Consider the following 14516-nt stretch of genomic DNA (forward strand, 5'->3'; position numbering starts at 1 on the left):
GCTTCGGCTTTGTTGTTTTGTTTGTTTTCTGTTAGTTTCTCTGTACTTTCGTTTGTTTGTGTGTTCATCCTTGTTTTGCCATTACTTTGCCCCAGTGTTACATGTTCAACTTTTGTGTTCTTTTGTACCCTGCTCCTGTTGATTACTCTTGTTTTCCCTTATTTGTATTCCTGGTTCACTTGTGTTTTTGTGTGAACTTTTGTATATAAGGTTAGTTTAGGTTGTTGGGGTACACTTTACACACTTAGTTGATTTTGTATTAGTACACTAGTTTAGTACGGGTGAGTGCCATTTGTCTTGTATGGTTTTGGGTAGTCAGTGCAGGTTAGCAAGGGTGTTGAAGATGCCGAAGACTGTGTGTTTCGGGTTTTCTTTTGTAGTCAGATTAGCTTTCCCTCACTGTCCTAGCCAGCTCCGTTTTGTTTATTTTCTTTCCTTTGGCACCACTCTAGTTCCTTACCCTTGTTATCACGCCTCCTAGTCCCTCACCAAAACCCACCTGCTTCCAAAAGAATTATCCTAAATGTTACACCCCTTTACCCCTAGACACTTGGGGTTGTAACAGTCTGTTTACCTGATATCTTTACCAAGACAAGATTCAGCTGTTTATGACAATTTCTAAACAAAATTCTAAAATTTCTAAAAACGGAAAGCAGTGTGGCAAAGATTAAAAAGAATGTAACAAAATTAATTCTTGATAAGGCAGAAAATCTTTTCAAAACAGAATAGAATACAGAAATTGCTTCAATTAAAATGATTACAATATACTTAAAGAGCAAATGTGCAAGATAATAAAGAGTTTTATGATATTATTTTAAACATAAACTGAGGCTGAATTTAAACAAAACCTAGGCCTTTTCCATTAGGAATACAAGATAATTTTACATGAGGGTCAACTTATATATCATACTGTATGTCATATGTTAAATGTTAAGTTTTAAGTGCTGATGGAGGTAAGGACTCAGCTATATGGTGGGGGGGGGTTGCTTGGCGTGGTATCTATATCACACACTGTTGCCTACAGTTTTCCATTGCACACTGGGAAAAGGCAGGAGTCTTGAATCTTTAGAAACACCATACACAGGAAAGGAAAGTGATACATTTCACCTTATCAGTGTTATACACCTGGTACATTGGTACATCACCTGGCACAAGAAAGGGGTGCTGCACTTTGTGGGTGAACAAAGTGAGTAAAAATGCATTTGCAGGAGTCTGTCACTCCTGGGGCAAAGCTGCAGAGCCAGCTAGAGTTTGCCATGGTAGCCAGTCCCTCACCTGTCACTAGGTACATGCATGCATTCCAACAGGAAATCAGCATCACCTGCAAGCGATTTCCATCCTCACCCACATCAGATGCTGCAGAAGATTTAAGGATGACTGTGACATGGGGTCAGGGCTTAGGTATAGAGTCTGCTCTTGGAGTCTGTTAGGAGCCTCTCTATTCCTAGTCTCAAGTTCCTAATTTCTCTAGTTCTGTCTTGAATCTTTGACCCTCATCTTGTTCTTGACCTCTTCTCTTGGATTGCCCTTGGTGCTTTGTACTGTATTACCTGCTTTGAACCCTGCTATGTTTCTAGTTTAATTCTCTGAACTGTTTCCCTGTACTATGCTGCCTGGCTGTGAACACTGCTATGTTCCCCCACCACTCTCCTGCACTGTTTATTGCTTGTTCCAGGCTGTGTTTGTTTCCCCAGCCTGCTACAGCGCCATGCTCCTTGTGTGCATGCTGGTTTCCTTGTTCTTTCAGTTGTCTCGCCCAGAGTGTAGGTTCCCCTTCTGGAAAAAGAAAATGACAGTATACCAGGGCCATGAGCCATGTAAATCTGCAGCACCTGATGGACACTGCATGCAGGTGAAGCAGATTTCCTGTGGGAATGCATCTCCATAGCAGTCAGTACTGAGTGACAGGTGAATGGCCAGCTACCATGGCAAACACTAACTGGCACATAGCTTTGCCATGGGGATGTGCCTGGCAGGGTTATTATTATTAACTACTATTATAAAGGCACAGGCATAAGAAGCAAGTTTTATATTGGTTCTGTCTGATTCTCTTTTAGTTCTACTTAGTTTAGCTACCAGCACAATAGAAGTCTGAGAATGTATGTATCTGATGTGAATGGAATGTGTTAGGGAAGGAATTTGATCTAGCACAGTGCTCCTAAGAAAATGACAAAGTAGACAGAAAATCCCAAAATCCAGCCAGAAATAGATCACATGCAACAGGACAAAAAATAAATGCAAAAATAAGGGTTCTATAAACTAGCACACATTTGTTATAGTCCTCAGGTAGCTTTAATATTACTGGCCTCTTCTCATTCATAACCTGATGTTATTTTTTTCTGTATTAAAAAAGTGTGTGATAAACATTAAAATGATCATTGACTTCCATCATCATCAAGCAGATGTAATGGATGTCTGCCTGACAAAATCCTCCTAAAGTTCATGTTTTAGAGTTTTTCTGCTTCATGAAAATGTTTGCCCTAAGTTCTTTTGGATGCAAATTATGATGCATGAAAAAAATATATATCGCTGAGATGTATGTAAAACTGATAAGCAGGAGCTGCATAAACCGCATATACTCCCCAGGTGGCTGGCTTCCCTGCATTCTGATGAAGGGCTGAGCAGAGAACAAGAAACTTGGAGTAAGCATTGGCCTTTCTCCCGCTATTAGTCTGAACTGGGGCATCCTACTTTTAAGAGCAACTAAATAAAGTTGTCTCTTTCACTTTATCAGAAGCGAGCACTAATTCCAAGATTGGCACAATGGGTTTTCCCCTAAAGAAAAAATACTTTTACTTGCTTTTAATCTATTAGAAATGCAGACCCAAACCTATGTAATTAAACTGTCCACTCTTATTTGTCTGGGCACTTCCAGTATAGTCTTTTAACCCTGCGCTTAGGAGTTTTTATCACTCTCTATTAGAAGACAGTTACTCTGCGTGACCTTCTAGAATGTGATATACTGTAAAAAGAGAAATAGCAACAATTTGTAGACACAAACAAGCCCACCTCACTTGGTTGCTTGTTCCAGAAATCCACCACTCTTGCACCTCCCAGTCTTTGTTTTAAATTCACTTCCTTGTAGTTTACACTTGTCCTCTGATTTGTGTTGTAAATAAGTCCACTATTTTGACTTTGTCAACGCCTCCTCTGTCCAAGACTAAAAAGGTTCAGTTCTTTTAGCCTTTCAGTGCAGGATACGCCTTTAAGACTGGCTATGCAACTGGGTGCTCTTGATAGAACTGATAGAATGCAACATGTTTTTTGTAATAATGTGACCAGCATTGGGCAGCATGGTGGCACAGTGGTTAGCATTGCTAACTTGCGGGACTGGGACCTGAGTTCAATTGTGGAGTTGGGGAACTATCTGTGTGGAGTTTATACTGTATGCTCTCCCTGTGTTTGTGTAGGTTTCCTCTGCATGCTCTGTTTTCTTCCTACAGCCCAATGCATGCTTTTTGGTTAATGGCTTCTGGAAAAACTGCTTCTTCCATGATAATACTATTCAGTACAGAACTCTGTCTTTCCTTATCTGTTATCATTTTTTCATTAGTAAACACTTGAGTGGAATATTCATTTAATACATCAGCCATGTCATGTCATCTAAAAGCTTCTCGTTTTTATCTGAAAGACTGCTTTGTTGTTGTTTTACTTTTGTAATACCAAAAAACCTTTTAATTATTGATTTTAGTTTCTATTTCTTTCTGCCTTTCTAATATCATTTTTTTACCTTGCCATTTAGTTCATTATAAGAATTTCCTTTAAAAGGCTGTTTTCTTTTTTAATTTAGTTTCTCTGTTAAACCATTTGGGACACTGCTTCCTAGCCTTTGTTTTACTTAACTGGGGGGTGAATCCATCCTTGCTTCGAGCAGAATCTGTTTAAACTGTTGCCATGCTTACTCTGCTGATCCCATATTCATCCCACCCCATTCTACTGCTCTTAAACTGTCTCATTCCTTCATAATCTGCTTTCCTGAAGAAGTAAACCTTTGTCTTGGGCTCCTCCTATACAGTTTCAAAGCATACTTCAAAGCATATCGGATTTTCATCACAGTTCCCAAATGATTCTTTCACCTCTGTTTTCCTAAGATTGTAGTTAAACCGTCTTCTAACTATAGGTTAAAAGATCAATACAGACATACTCTCTTATAGGCTTTCTAAAAACTGCCTAAAGAAGCAATGGTTAGTCATGTCTAACATTGCAGTTTCAGCTGCTGATATCCCTAATGTTTTATTTATTTAAATGAACACATTTCCCCTCATGTGATAACTTTTGTTACTGTTATTAATATAATGACTGATATTTTAAGTTTGGTTTTAACATTCTCTTAACTTTCATGCCTTTTGATTGCTGTTTTATTATGTCTGACCCATATATAGATTCTGACACCCTTGATTCCTAGGTTAGGTTCCAAAGCCTGACTGCTCTTTTTGTTATGTATTGCTACACCTCCACCTCATCCATGTTTCCTGTTTCGGCTGAATTCTGTGTTCAGATTCTAAATTTGCTTCAGTATTGTGATTGTAGGAGGCACCCTTTTCATCCAGTATGAAGTTTAGTACCAAGAAGGGGGACACCAAGCAGCCATTATGTACCAGCAGCTGATCTGTTAGGGAAATGAAAAACTGCTTCATTTCAAGTTGAATTAAGGGGTGATATAGGGAGACCACATTGTGTAATTCTAGGGCCAGGACACTAGGGTCTAACGTACCTACTCTTATAGACATTTAAATTCTGTAATGACCAAGCACTCAGGACCTTGGTATAACATCTCATCAAAACTATGGCACATCCTACATCACAGTGTCACTTGTCACCATACTGGAGTATTAGTTTTAAAAATTGTGCTGTGGAGGGAAGAGTGTCACCTACTGTCCTCCAACACCATCTACAGCAGCAACCTGGTATTCCCTGGATGTCTTTCATTCCAGCCTTGGCCAGCCCCAGCCTTGCATAGCTGCTCCGAGCTATTGAGATCAAGCTAGAATGTAGTAATGATGCTGCTGATGTTGTATTCATCACCTCGCACTCTTTCTTAGCCATGTTTCAATGATTCCAATTACATAGTTTTCACCTGATAAAGCAATACAATAGCTTCTCTTTTTGTATTTTGTTCCTAATGCTCCTAGCATTTACAGTAGATATAAGCATTTAAATACCTGGTCTTGTGCTGTTTTGTTTTTTTCCCCTCAGTCCTCTCTTTAACTCTAATCCCAATATAGAATGTTTCCTGTGCAATCCACTTCCATTATTGCTTAAATGCTTTTTATAATTTTCTGTAGACTCAGGTTAAGGCCAGAACATGACTGGTTGTGAAGTATGCAGTCTGTACTGAAACACAAAAAATGTTTTTTCAAGATTGAGAAAGCTGAATCTGAAAAGTTTTGCGTGTAGGCAGCAAAAACAGACTGTAAACATGAGATAGAAAGCACCAAGCCTGAAGAGGCTGCCTCTGAAAATGACTTAGGATTCATGTTGACACATTATTTGCATGTTCCTCAAACCTGACACATTCCTCAGCTCAAAGGAATGTTCTGCACTGACAGAATAAAAGAATTGAATCTGCAGATTCACAGAGGAGCCTGTGAGGACACATATATTGTAGAAAATATCAGGAAGTATATACAACTAAGATCAGTAGGTACCTTTTTAACACAAAAGAATGTGGGAGTCTGGAATAAGATACCCACTTAAGCTGGGAGCCTGGTGTCTTTCAGGAAGCCTCTGGATGATCCTCCAATCACTTAGCTACGAGCTTCCAAATGAGTAGAATTGGCTGAATGAAGTCCGCTCATGCCTAATTTCTTCTTCTCTTATGTCCGTCTGCTTATTTCCTATGTGTACATAGTGCAGACAGGATTTCATTCAAAATCAAGAATTTGGCCTTGCTATTCCAATTGTTTCCAATGGCTTTGAGTTTGTTTTCTATGGAATTGTTATGTTAGTGTTGACATGGATTATGTAATGTATATTGTAAAACAACAGTACAGATGATAGTAATAGTACAGCTGAAGTTGTCCTTCAACATTCCATCATTACCATCTTTTTGCAAGGATTAATAAGAAACAATAGGATTTAAAATCATCAATGAAAAGAACAAATTCTACACCCAATGCCCGATTGTCCAATTCCATATTTGTTTAGTGGAAACTGAACTAAACAGCTTTGCCAAAGAAACTTATTGTAACTGGATTGTAACTGCTCTAAAATTGTACAAGAAAATGTGCAAGTTGCATATCATACATCCTTCCATTTCTAACTGCTTTATCCAATTCAGGGTTGCAGGAGAGCCAGAGCCTGAACTGGCAAGCAATTGGTGCAAGGTAGGATACACCTTGAAGAGGAGGCCAGTCCATTGCAGGGCACACACAGACACAAATACTCACACATACATACTCACACCAGGGATGGTTCTCCCCAAAACCAATTAACCTATTGTGCAAGGACACCAGTGCACCAGGGGAAACCTGCCTAAACACAGAGAAAACATACAAGCTTCATGCAGTTTGCACTTGCAGTAGGTGTCAGAATAGGCGCCCGTGAAATGAGTAGTTAAAGACCCTATGATGGTATAATCCGGAAGTGACTGGAGTAGGACATCAGGAAAGACACAGCAGGATCAGGGCAGGTAGAAACACAGGGGGTGATGATGGCGGTGATCTGGTGCATGGGGGGAGCGCAGGCGAATGAGTCCAAAAGAAAATCCAAAGGGGGAAATCAGGGCACAGTCCAGGTGCCAGAAGATCCATCCGAGATGAACACAGAGATACGAATAGTTAAAACCTTGACGGGACAAGGCGCTCCGAGCCCCAGACTCAGTAGGTCAGGACGTCTGGGGATAAGGCCTTGCCCTCGGACTGCTCCTGAGCCCCGTGGATAGGCGGGCCTTCAGACATCCATCTTCCAAAGCTGAGCCCAGAACTATGGAGACACCAGGCTTGAATGGGGAAAAGGGAATAAGACACAGCTAGGAGAAATAAAACTGGAAACACAACAAAAAAGGTGATAGCCCTAGAGGAGGGAAGACGACCCTGACAGTAGGTCCAGAACGCAGAGTCTCAGTACGCCAGGACAACAATGCTAACTACTGTACTTCTGTTCCTCCCAGTTACGTATAGTATCTAATAATATCCTGTTTTACTTGTGCTTCATATGTGCACAGCTGGTAGTGTTATCAAAGGTGCCTGAGAGAAATGCTCTTATTGGATCCATGTGTTTGTTTTTCACGATACACAATTCTTACTTTCCTCTTTTTGTCTTCTCACTGCTCTAGTTTCTGAATATTTTAACAGTTCCAGTTGGATTAGTGCACATTAATTTCTGTCTTCAGTGTCCATTAACATCTGGCAGGAGGTCTACGATGTAGCAGTACCAGTTTCAGTGAGCGAATTGCTCAAATCTGTTGGTAAGAGGTACAGATGCTCTTGACTCATTCACTTATGGTGTTTTGTAGGATTTGATTTGAACAATGCATTATGCATAGAGAGTGGATATGAATATACAAGGGAAGTGTTTGTTTAAAATATTTACTGTACATAGCAAATAGGAAATGAAGAGTGTTTAAATTAATATTTTTTTGAGCATCAACTATTCTTAAATTGAAAAGGGGACTGAATATTGATACACATTTATAGAAGATGATCATTATAAAAATAAGCCAGGACTTACCATAGTGACACTACCAGAAAGTGCAGCAAAGCAAAAAGAAATTGTGGTAAAGCATGATGCGTAATAGAGAATGATGAAAAGCATGGAAGACCATGACAATACAAAGTAAAATGTGCAAAATAGTGGTAAACCATGTCAGAAACCACAATAGAAATCTGCAATGGTGAACTTTTCTAAAATTAAAAGATACAACATTGGGTTGTCTGTGTTGGTTGTGATGAAGACACTTATGTTAAATGGTTTCATTTGCTTTTGACAATAATGAACATAATGCCTTGAAGAAAGCATTTCTGAGTGCATGGTTGACTTATTTTCTTTTGGAATATCTAAAATGTCCAGTAAACCTGACATACTGTAGGTATGGAATACATACTTAGTTAAGTGGTTATAGCTGTTGCTATAGTTTCCATTTCCTGTATCCTTGTATGTATGAATGCAAGTCTTTTTGAATAAAAACATTTTTGGACTGCCTCTGGACCTTTACCCTGTCATCTTATCTATGGGTATAATTGCAATGCTGGTTGTGGGGATTCAAATCAAATGTTTCTGTTTTGAATGGAAAGAACTTCAGTTTAAGATATGTAAATTACATTTCACAGCTAAAACTATTACAAAAAATGCAGGACAAGTTTGGTACTGAGGCAGCCTTTTCCACTTTATATAAACTAGGCTAAAACCTCATTTGAACATAAAATTGTAAGTTAAAAAAATTAAATCAAATGAAAGGGTTTATGCATGTTTGCTTTAGAAGTTTCATGGATTACTATCCAATTTGTAATTATTTTTCCTGTGGCACTACAATTAATTTACCATATCAAGGTACAGCACAATTAATTATGTGTTAAAATTATTCATGTCTATTTTAAATGTAAATACAAATGCAAAATCAAAGCGTGTCCAGTTTGATCATTAAGTAATTAGAGGCTTAGAGGGGTCAGACTCTGCAGACAAGGTCTCTAGTGTGTTTGTGTATTCCACTAGCATTTTGAATAAATAAGGCTCATTAGTTATATACATTGCATTAAACAGCATCTGGCTTCTGGATAATGCATAGTATTGTATACAACATCGCTGTATAGACTGGAAAGTCTTATTTAGTTCAGCCTTTCAAAATTAGATAGTTACAGTTTGGCTGTACTGCTAAGGAAGGGCAGTGTTACCACAGCTATTTAAAGAACAATAGTCCAATTAACTATACTGTAACTCCATCACTCAAAAGACTTTCTGATTTGTTTGCAAGAATATTAAGACTTGAAGCAGTGAGCAATAGGAAGATGAGGAATGATATGATGCTATAAAAATCACTGTGTTTTTTGCAGAGATAAAGCTCTACTTATTGCATTTTTCATTTTTCCACTAGTTCCTGACTCCAACAGCTTATTAACTTCTCAGTTACACTTAAAGTGATGGAATAATCTCTAAGGCCCTGCAGCATTCAAAGAAATAAAGTAGAAAGGCCTGTTCCTTAAGATGGTTTCTCAAAGTCATTTTTTCTTTGTTTCTTTTTTACAGTGTGGATCTTAAAAAATAAAATGAGCAAACAAAGAAATATTAAAATAGCTGTCACAAGCCTTTAATCATTAGCTGTGTTTGCTCCTTTTCCACAATGCATTAATTAATGAGCACTGTGTTAGCATGTCTTTGTCTTGTCTTTAGCTTTCTATTGACAGTATTTTAAAAGAAATGTGCCTTGGGTTCTGGATGCTGAACTCCAGTAGTAGCTACTGTAGTGTGGGGTATAGCTCTGTGGTAGCGCATTTGACTGCAGATCTAGAGGGCCCCGGTTCACATCTGGGTGCCCCCTTTCTGATCACCAATGTTGCTTTTGTAGTGTCATATAAAATGACAGAGTCCTGATGTTGGTGAAAGAAGAGCTGTTTATTACGCTTGCAAGCGTGAGAGTAGCTTACCAAAACCAGTCTCCCCAAATGGTTATAAAGTTAGTCTTTTTATACAGTGTAACAAAGTATTAGCACATACATCATATGACTTGCTAACTGTTGACTCCGTCCTTTCCGTTCTTATGCTGGTCTAACAGAAAAGACCTCCCTATATGGCACTTTGCCAGAACTCAGCATTCACAAAATAGGATGTTATAAGTTCCGCATACACGTTATGTGGAATCTCGAACGGACAGCAGTTGCTAGAAGATAAATTGTTAAAAGCATTTATTCTAGATTCTTCACTTTTTAGCAGCCATATCACTCTGCAACTCCCAGCTGGCAGCCCACTGAAGCTAAGCAGATGTGAGCCTGGTCAGTACCTGGGTGAGAAAAACTAAGGTTGCTGCTGGAAGAGGTGTTAGTGGGGCCAGTAGGGGGCACTCACCCTGCGGTCCATGTGGGTCCTAATGCCCCAGGCGCCGTCCTTCGAATGAGACGTAAAACCGAGGTCCTGACTCTCTGTGGTCATTAAAAATCCCAGAGTAGGAATGTAACCCCTACTGGCCTGGCCAAATTTCCCATTGGCCCTTACCAATCATGGCCTCCTAATAATCCTATCTATGAATTGGCTTCATTACTCTGCTCTCCTCCCCACTAGCTGATGTGTGGTGAGCATTCTGGCGCACTATGGCTACCGTTGCATCATCCAGGTGGTGCTGCACATTGGTGGTGGTGGAGGGGAGTCCCCTTTACCTGTAAAGTGCTTTGAGTGGACTGTCCAGAAAAACGCTACATAAGTGTAAGCAATTATAAATATAATTATTACTTGCATACTAGAACCTTCATTCAGAGGACTCTATTGTGATTAGAAAACGATTGATTAGTTAAAAAAATGTAATCATACACCCACTGTACTTTTGGGGCAGCCAGCAGTGTTGTGCAGTAATTAGGATTCTGCACTAGAACTTTACTCCAATAAAATGTATGAATGTTAGTCTTTTTGAATGAAAGCTTTGGTCAAAAAGTGATTAATAATGTAGTGTTAGGCCACCCCAATGTTGGACTTACTCTTGACCTTTAACCTCTCATCTTACTCCTCCATCTTCTCCACCCTATTTAAGGAGAAATGTATTTCCTTTCTTTCTCTTCTCAACCCTAAGTGCATATGGAAGATGGAAAAATTTGACTGATTCAGACCTCCATTGTGGAGCTGGTCGAAAGGTTTCAATGGGAGGCGAGCTTTAGCAAGAAAGATGGAGAAAAGGAGGTTCAGGAGTTCAGGAGAGCAGATGTTTCAGGATTTACCAGACAAAAAGCCAAATGGTAGTGCTCAGAGCTGGGCACCTTACTGGGCAAGTTCTGTGGGGGGTGTTCAAGAAGAAATCTGAGCTGGTTGCTGACCTAAATGGCAGGTCGGAGGAGAAGGCCATACAGCTGGTGGTGAGTGTAGACAAGGAGGACCAGGGAGTGTAACTGGACCTGTCGTGTGAGGAGGTGGAGAATTATGAAGCTATCCTAGCAGCCTGTGACCACTTCCAAGGTACTGTGCCAATGTTGGCGCTGGGAGAGCAGCTGGTGAAAAACTCAAGACTGGTGCTGGTTGACTTGGTAGAACACTTTTGGCATAACATCTGCGAGATACTCTTCATACTTTCCACAGGCCATACCACCCTTTGGAGGCTCACTCATTCAAGTCATGAACAACTTTTGCACGTCATCTAAAAGTGAGTTGAACAGTCATTGCTCTTCAAAAGAATTTAAGTTGCTCGTTTTGCTGAATGATAAGGAAAAAAGGCCTGGATATTCGAGGATTTGTTTAAAATTAAATTCACAGTTAAGCGCCTTTTTATGTCCCAGTGGGCAGATATGCTGAATTAGAAAACGATTGAGTTGGCTCTAAATAAGCATGTCCGCCTGCAGGGATGTTGAAGTGTGAATTAAATTTTTAACAATCTGCACTTATACCTTCTTTTTCCCTTAACATTCTAATCTTCAACTAAACTAAGAAGCTCATTAAGCCCCCATACTATTAATGACAATTGTGTTTTATTTGTAAAAATATCAATACCGGAGACAACAGCTCCTCTGAAACAGTTGAAGAAACTGCGAACCCTAGTTTGAGTACTTCTGCTCCAGCCAGTCAGCTCTTTGACAGCTGATTGATGTGTTACTGACTGTTTAGCAAGTCTGCTATCTTCTTCTCTGATGATGTCCACAACAGGGAGCAACAAAATACCCAAATTAACAGAAACATGGAATAGTACCAAACTCATAATAAACAAGTTGGGGAGGGTTTTGTACGTGCAACACTATACTTGAAGTAGGATATTTCTGGGACCAAGGACAACCAACAGAAAAACAAGTAATGGCAAGATTGATTAAAGGCATCAATTAGCACCTGTGATTAAGTGATGATGAAAAACCAGAGAAACAGGGGTAATAATGTTGGAAACCACTGAATCAAGTGATGTTAGATCTGGAAACTGATAACTTATGGCACTGAATTGTTTTCTACTCACTATGAGTTTGAAGGAGCAATTTATTCAGTAACATGATGATTTTTACCTCTGATGCTATCCTTCTTTTAAAATTGTCAATATTCATTCATAAAACATCTGATTCTTGGAAGTCGTTATACCTTGTAAATTGGTAGATGATTAGTATATGAACTGTCTTGGAACAGGACTCTGCTATGACACTGATTCTAGTGAGTAGTGAAGTCTGAGACTGGAGTTTGAGTCCTGCTTCACAGATTACCAGCAGGATAATCAAGCTGTCAGGATGAACTGTCCTAAATTAAGCAAGAAAAGCCACCTTGTTCTTGTGTCAAGAATCTGCAGTCTTCACTTGACACCGAAGCAGACTTGTTCCAGTGACACTGTGATGGCCTGGTGCCACTGTCTAGCTCAGCAGTACAGCTCTTGGACTTGCTGCCATCATTAGCAGAGCCCTGAGACTCTCAGCAGGTGAGTGTGAGTGGGCGGCTGGGAGAAAGTTTGGCAGATAGCGTGACAGCAGCCCTTCTCAGCCCTTCTGAGAAACATGAACACTGCAGGACTTCCACGCAGGTGCTGATAATCATGCTCGCTATTGCCTTCACTTGAATAAAGTGCACTTGTGTCCAGTCCTCAGTAAAAGCTGCACCTGGACTCAGTCATTTTTTGTGCAGTCATTTTGCTCCACTTTGCTGTGATTGGTCTTCAACAAAAGAAAAAAAAACAGGTGTGTGTATATAATATGCAGTCATTTCCAGCATGTTAATCACTGTGTGGAAACAGACTAATGAGTTATTAAAGAGTTTCTAATCTCAAGTCAGGCATCACTGCTTTCAGTGACATGTGTAAATGGATTTCTCTTAGCACAAGCAGTGTAATATAACATAGTGTTATATGTCCAGGCCTTTCATAAGTAAAATGCTTTAGAAAGTGTTGCTAATGTTGCGAATAGATGGCAAACCTAAGCATGTTTGCTCAGATTAAATTTTGGGAAAACAACTAAATCCCTTTCAAATTTACATTGGAATGTTGTTGTCAAGCCATTATCCCTGTTATTTGAGACCATACCAACCTGTACTGGGGGCTGGTAATTTGATGTGAATTCTCTTCTCACCATAAACATCAAATAATAAAAAAAAACCCTCACCCATTAGTTATACTATCAGACTTGACTCGGTTACTCTGGCTTTTGTTTTATCTGATTAACATGTTCAGCTTTTGCAAAGAAAACGTTATTGCATTCTCATATTTTATTTTTATGTGCTGATGAGGAAACAAGGTTCATAGGTGTAATTGTTTTCTTGATGGACTCATTAGCATTTTGAAGATGCACCTTGAGGTATGCAAATGCACAAGCATGCTGGTGTACTGTTACTTGTATTTCTTTTTTGTTTTTCTAATTGCCCTTGAAAGGAATTCTCCCTGGTGTTATTATGTGTGTAGCAAATAAAGTACTGTACTTTATCAAGCACAAAACATGAGGATCAGCTTATTTTTGTATACAAGCCTTGATGTATTATAGTTCTTTGCATGAAAATGGAACAATTTGGTCAAATACTGTTTGGTCAAACAGTATCTCTTTGGAGATACCAGATATATTAATTCTTAGTTCAGTTTAAAACATTGTCCCTTTAAATGTATTAATATCACTGTGTGATTTATTGCCTTTTGTACATAATTGTAGCCTCTGGGACTGACCATATTTTTGCAGAAAACAAATACAAGATTATTGGACTATTTGAAATGTGTGTTGTGTCACTCGAAGTGGTGTCTCAGATTCTAAATCTATAAATCTTTTGATCTTGACTTGAGAGGTTCACCATTCTGCATTGCAAGGAGGCAGAGGGACATTCAGGAAATTGTGCTTTTTTAACTGAAAGAGTAAAGCACTAAAGAATCAATTTTCCATTACTATAGCCCTTATACAATTCTACAGCTCTGTATTTCTGCCAAGTTACCACAGTTTTCCTACAATAATGTAGTTTATTCATGGGTAGTGTGGTTTTGAATATTTTGTAAATTAATATTTAAGTGCAGTATTTTTGAGATTGTAATTGTACACTCATATTTTGCTATGTCTTTTTCCCGTTTAAAAGCATATAATCTTATGACAATAAGGTAATAATTACATAAAAAGTATTAATTGCTGAGGCTCTTTTCTACCACAGTTTGATTTCATTATGTGATTATTTCTTGCAGTATATAAGGAATTCCAATCACGTAACTTCCACTTTTTCATTTTCTTTTCTTAATGCTCCCTTGTGTGAACAATTTTCATCAACACTCATTATGAGGCACTGAAGTTAAAAAGCTGGAGCTCGGCAGTTTTTTTTGTAATAGAAAAATTCATTTGCTAGTTATCTTAAATTAAATGAACAAATCACTTCAGACACATAGCCATGTGCCCCCCCCCCCTCACTTTCATAATAGATTAACCTTGCTTTAATGAGCTTTTCATTAATATAAT

General features: G+C 38.9%; 1 protein-coding gene across 2 annotated transcripts in view; it reads left to right on the forward strand.

The window, feature by feature from the left end:
• necab3 (N-terminal EF-hand calcium binding protein 3) overlaps window positions 1-14516 on the forward strand; it is an 87080-nt gene that overhangs the window by 11851 nt on the left and 60713 nt on the right. The window lies entirely within an intron of this gene.

Source organism: Atractosteus spatula, chromosome 19, assembly GCF_055471065.1.
Source record: "Atractosteus spatula isolate fAtrSpa1 chromosome 19, fAtrSpa1.hap1, whole genome shotgun sequence".
Classification (NCBI taxonomy): Eukaryota; Metazoa; Chordata; class Actinopteri; order Semionotiformes; family Lepisosteidae; genus Atractosteus; species Atractosteus spatula.